The following is a 6,747-nucleotide window of genomic DNA, read 5'->3' as shown; positions in this document are numbered from 1 at the left end:
ATCTGTCCACTTTCAGTGAGCCCACTGTGCCCACTATAGGCTCAGATTCCTTTCTTGGCTGAAAGGAGTGGAACACAATGTTCTGCTGTTGTAGTCCAACTGCTTCAGAGTTCGATGTGTTGCGAATGCTTTTCTGCTTACCATGGTTGTAAAGAGTGGTTGTTTGAGTACCCGCAGACTTCCTGGCAGCTCGGACCAATCTGGCCATTCTTCCTCTGAACTCTTTCATCGACAAGGCGCACAGGATGCTGCTCATTGAATGTTTTTTTGTTTTGTTTTTCACACCATTCTGTATAAACTCTAGAGGCTGTTCAGCATGAAAATCCCAGGAGAAAATCCCAGTTTCTGAAATAACAACCATGCTACAGTCAAAGATACTATTTACCTCACATTCTGATGAAACATTAATGTGAACATTAGCTGAAGCACTTCGTCTGCATCTGTATGATTTTATACATTACGCTCTGCCACATGACTGGCTGATTGGATAATTGCATTAATGAAGAGGCATACAGGTGTTCCTATTGAAGTGGCTGGTGAGTGTATAACTTTATAACAATGAACAAAAAAACTACAGTGCCCTCCATTAATTTTGGCACCCTTGGAAAATATGAGCAAGCAAGGCTGTGAAAAATGGCCTTTATTGTTTAACCTTTTGATCTTTTGTTAAAAAAAATTCACAAAAATATTCTACTCACATGGATATCAAACAATTGCAAACAAAACACAGGTTTATCCAAAAATAAATATATCTTTGTTGAATATAGGTGTGCAACAATTATTGGCACCCCATGAATTCATATGAGAAAAAATATATTTGACGTATATTCCCATTGATATCTGACTTTTTTGTTAGTACACTTGGGTGACTAGGAAAAGGAAATTGTTCAACCATGACTTCCTGTTTCACAGGGTTTTTTTTTTTGTTTGATATCCATGAAAGCAGAGTATTTTTGTGAAATATTTTTGGTTAAACAATAAAGAAAATTTTCACAGCCTTCTTTCTCATATTTACCAAGGGTGCCAATATTAGTGGAGGGCACTGTATATGGCGGCAACCATTTTGGGCAACCTGAATCACATTGGTATCATTCCATACATTCCAGAGAGTAAGTTGGAATTTACATTGCCTACTAAGTTTTTTACATTAGAAATGGTTTCCTGACAAGCACTTTAGGCCCCACCTCCCAAGGTTGAATCATACTCCCACCCTTTCAGCTGCTCCTATTTGGGGTCACCACAGCGGCTCACCCGTCCGCATATTCTGAAGTTTTACACCGAGTACCCTTCCTGATGCAACCCTCCCCATTTTCTGGCCTTGGGACCAGCACTGAGTGTGCAGCCCTATAGTGGCTGAGGTCAGTTCCCTGATCGGGAATTGAGTCCGGGCCATGCCGGTGAAAGCGCTGCATGTTAGCCACTAATCCACCAGGGAAGCCCAAGGTGGAATCTTACTGGCAAGCTGAAATGATAATATACTTCCACTTTGAATTAAAATGTATAAAATATGTACTATCCTTTCCACATTACATAATCATTTATCTAAAAATTAGATTACGTTGTTTCATGCGAGCTATATAAGACTTAAGCCATTGAAGTGAGCTAGACCTCCATTACTAATTACTTACATTAGCCTTCAGTGCGAAATGAAGGGGAAACAAACATCAGCAATAAAGATGGCACTGGTCGCTACATTTGGCGTAAGTGAAAAATTATGCAAATTACTTTTTTACCTTAATCAAGCCAGGGACAATCAGTTCAGTGTAGCAACCCTACATAGTTTAACACCATTTCTAAATCCCTATTTAAAGGTTTAAATATCACTTCTAGAAATGCTTTTATCACTGTGCACGCCCTCCAGGTTTTTGCGATCCTAGAAATAAAGAAAAATCAAGCACACTCAACAATATTTCAGAGGAGCTTGCAATTTTTCAAAATTACTGCAAATGTTCCACAGATTTGGACCAAGACGCGTCATATGATATCATCACAATGCGCATTCAGTCAAAGCCCTCTTTGATTCAAGTGCGTCGAACATGAGTACAGCTAAAAGGTCTCATTTACCAACAAACATCACTGTGAAAGATAAATAATACTATAATGTGCAAAATATAATAATAAATAATAATTACAAAAAAATTGTAATAATGTGCAAAATAATTTTGTGCAGTTGCAGTTTTACCAATTCAAGTAGTTTATCGCAAAAAAAGCACAAATTTTGGAGAAAAAAAAACCTAAAAAAGAACAAGCATTTTTTGGCTACAACAATCACAAAAAAAAAACCTCGGGAAATCGTGCACGGACTGTGACATTTTTGTGCTTCATGTGCATTATTGCAAATTAAAATGCGCACTCATTCACAAACAGATAAATAGCTACAAAATACTTACAGTTGCTAATGTACTGATGAAGAGTCACTCGTAAATGAAGTAGTAGTAGTGAAGTAGAAATCAACAGGTGATTTTTTTGCTGCTTATTACCACTTACCCCCCCCCCCCCCCCAAAAAAAAAAAAAAAAAAAATTATATATATATATATATATATATATATATATATATATATATATATATATATATATATGTATATTAATCAAATCAAAATACCAAAGAAACAATTGATGTCTTTAAAAAAAAAAAAGCCACAAGCTTCTAACTCTGAAACTGCTCCAAGGAAATGATGTGGCTTAACAACAGTGCTTAGGTAATGTGACCATTTCTTAAAGGGCACACATCAATCCTGGGCTTTGTATAAAGAAGACATACAGCTCACATATGGGCTTTTTATTTGATACACTTGCTGAGGACGGATAGTTACATTCAGAGTTAGGACACCTTGGCAGCGCGCTCAAACTATGTAGCCTCTTGCTTTTGTTGTCTGTTCCAAGAATCTCACAATGTTAAGGGGGAGTGCAGTGAAGTCCAACATAAACGTTCCTATGGATTCAATCATTTGTCAGTTCCTCTCTCTCGTGCTTCTCTTTGCACATTGTGCATCAGGTCCATAGAAACAGGGGAATATGCAAGAGCTAAAGTTTTAGAAAATGCAAAAGCTCAGGAGGTTCTCTCAGTGTGTTACTGTGCCAGTTGAGGGTTCAGTGCACCTGTGCCTGGCAGGAGTATGTTAGAGAGCACAGCATTAACCTGGACTTCCAGCACCTGCACTCTGCTCCAGCTGCTTTTATGCTGATTTACAGAATGTCTTCATGCTTGATTCATTTATGTCTTGGGCTGGGAGATCAATCTTCTGTGTGTGTGTGTGTGTGTGTGTGTGTGTGTGTGTGTGTGTGTTTGGCAAACATTTCACTAAGACATTCTGTTCACAGCCAAATCTTTAAGCATAATATATTAAAAGAGATGTGTGGTGTTACAACCCCAATTCCAAAAAAGTTGGGACGCTGTGTAAAATGTAAATAAATGTAAATAAAAACAGAATGCAATGATTTGCAAATCTCATAATCCCATATGTTATTCACAGTCGAACATAGAAAACATATCAAATGTTTAAACTGAGTAAATGTACCACTTTAAGAAAAGAAAACAAGGTAATTTTGAATTTCATGGCCACAACACGTCTCAAAAATAAAATAAAAGACTGGAAAAGTAAGTGTTACTAAAAAGAAACAGCTGGAGAAACATTTTGCAACTAATTATGTTAATTGGCAACAGGTCAGTAACATGATTGAATATAAAAAGTGTCTTAGGCCGCATTTACACTACATGGTTCAAGTGACCCAATTCCGATTTTTTCCTCCCATGTGGCACAGATCGGATATAACCTATGAACGTGTAAGCAGGAAAAAAGCACATGGATTCTGATAGTCTCAGATCCGTTTCAGCCATCATTCATATGTGGAAATAAATCTGATATGAATGATACACCATGTAAGCGGACAGATCGGATATTCCCCTGTCAATGCGAGTCGTACGTCATTAAAAAAACGACGGTGCCGAATGACGTCAACTCAGATGGACACCAACCGCGTCGATCTCAACAAGGGCTCTCTTCTTTTTTTCTCCACCTTAAGAGGCCAGTGTTTTGCTTACCATTAAATATGGTGCGGAAAGCAAAAGCTTGTATCATATTTTTGGCCTAAGCTTCCAGTGATGTCTACCTTGGGTTTGTTTCACGAAGTGTATAGTGTAAATGCAGATATTGGATATGGATCACTTTTAAAAGACGATGTCAGCGGGTCATCAAAAAAAACGGATATAGTCAACAAATCAGAATTGGGCATCAAGACCTGCAGCCTTAGAGAGGCAGAGTCTCTCAGAAGTAAAGATGGGATGGAATCTGGATAAAAGCATATGTTGCTCTAAAACCTGTGCATACCTTTCAGCACTGATGGTGCCTTTCCAGATGTGAAAGCTGCCCATTCCATAGGCACTAAGGCATCCCATACCATCAGAGATGCAGGCTTCTGAACTGAGCGCTGATAAAAAGCCGAATGGTCCCTCTCCTCTTTAGTCCTCTTTAGTTTAGGGGATGTGGTGTCCATGGTTTCCAAAAAGAATTTCAAATTTCGATTCGTCTGACCACAGAACAGTTTTCCACTTTGCCTCAGTCCATTTTAAATGAGCTTTGGCACAGAGAAGACAGCGACATTTCTGGATCATGTTCACATATGGTTTCTTCTTTGCATGAAAGAGCTTTAACCAGCATTTGTGGCTGGCACGGCAAACTGTGTTCACAGACAATGAGTTCTGGAGGTGTTTCTGAGCCCATGAAGTGATTTCCATTACAGAATCATGCCTGTTTTTAATGCAGTGCCGCCTGAGGGCCTGAAGATCACGGGCATGTAATATTGATTTTCAACCTTGTCCCTTGAGCACAGAGATTTATCCAGATTCTCAGAATCTTTTGATGATGTTACGTACTGTAGATTATGAGATATGCAGTCTTTGCAATTTTACATTGAGGAACAATATTCTGAAATTTTTCCATAAATTGTAGACACAGTTTTCCTAAGATTGGTGAACCTCTGCCCATTTTTACTTCTGAAAGATTCTGCCTCTCTAAGATACTCTTTTTATACCCAATCATGTTACTGACCTGTTGTCAATTAACCTCCAGCTGTTTCTTTTTAGTAACACTTATTTTCCAGCCTTTTGTTGCCCTTCTGCCAACTTTTTTGAGATGTGTTGTGGCCATGAAATTCAAAATTACCTTATTTTTTTCTTAAAATGGTACATTTACTCAGTTTAAACATTTGATATGTTTTCTATGTCCTATTGTGAATAACATATGGGTTTATGAGATTTGCAAATCATTGCATTTGGTTTTTATTTACTTTTATTTACTATTTTTTCACAGCATCCCAACTTTTTTGGAATTGGGGTTGTACATTTAGGCCTAACGCATCCAATTTTGCCATACTAAGCCTTTTCTCTTCTGCTTTGTATTATAAAGCAAGTTTTAGTGAGACAGAGATCTTCAAAAGAGAGAGCTGAAAGTGGCAATTTGAGGGCCAGATACATGCTGCTTCTTCTCAGTGGGGTAAGGCTATTGAATTCTGCCTGACAGGACCATAGACTCAGTCACCACACACCCTGCAGTCTTTCTGGATTAACCAAAGGCCCTTCTTTTCTTTCTTCAAACATCTCCAATGCACAGAAACACAACAGAATATATGTCTCTCTCTCTGTGGTTGGAATTGGGAGATTTACTTTCAGTTCGTAATCAAGATGACCATGACATTCAGCTTTGTACCGCTGACTGTAGTTAAGAAATATTTATCTCCACATGCCACTATCTCCTCGCTCTCACACACAAGGCACAAGTCCCACAGAAGCGTGGACACAGGGAGCTGGAATGTGGGATTCGTCTCCTTCTCTATTCTGCTGTCCGGAATGAATCATGCTCGTTTGATGAAACTCAAACAGAGCCAATGTAAGCAGAGTCTTGACGAGAAACACCAAAAACTGTCAAACTGTTGAGGTCTGCAGTCAAAACTACAGCTGTGGATAACATTTTAGCGCTGTCATTTTCTGGACCTTCTCTCTCCCTTTTTCTTTTTTTTCCTCAAGCTCTGTCTCTCTCTCTCCCTGCCTGGTTGGAATTGATACCAGCCCATGCTTGTAAGAGTTACAGTACCCGAGCCCTAATACACTCCAGACATCCTCACTTCCTAATGACTCGCTATGCTCCGAGCCTTTCCGGGCATGCCTGTGGCCGCCAGCCACGCTTACACACATGGCGTCCAGACAGAAAAAACACACACACACACACACACATACACCAGCAGGTACCTGATAATACCTATCAGTCAAAAGAAGCTACAGGTTAGTGATTCAACTCAATGGCACAAGCCCATAACCAACCAAAGCATCCAGGGCAAATCCCCATACTCAATAAAAACGCTGATAATCCCCAGAGAGCCTGTATGCTTTTCAAGTGTCTGGTCTTCATTACGTTGCACTGCTCTGCACTCTTTCTTCTACTGCTAAGGCATGTTAAACATAGGCAACCAGCAAAAATGCTGCACAGTAAACCTAGAGCAAACAAAGACAGTGAAACGCCCTCACTAAAAGACTTCAACAGGAACACTTACCCATGCTTTAGCCCAGGTGCTGCCAGGTGCTTGGTGCTACCTGCAATTCCAAATCAGTCCTTGGGGCTTCCTCAGTAGGACAATGTTGTTTGTTAATGTGATTTCTCCTCTCATTTCTAAATCACTGCTGGAGGATTATCATGCTTTTTGCATTGCTTTATCCTAATGGTATTTGGGGCAAATGTATTCTCATTGAGAAA

This window comes from Ictalurus punctatus, chromosome 9 (assembly GCF_001660625.3).
Source record: "Ictalurus punctatus breed USDA103 chromosome 9, Coco_2.0, whole genome shotgun sequence".
NCBI lineage: Eukaryota > Metazoa > Chordata > Actinopteri > Siluriformes > Ictaluridae > Ictalurus > Ictalurus punctatus.
This window is presented reverse-complemented; position numbering follows the sequence as displayed.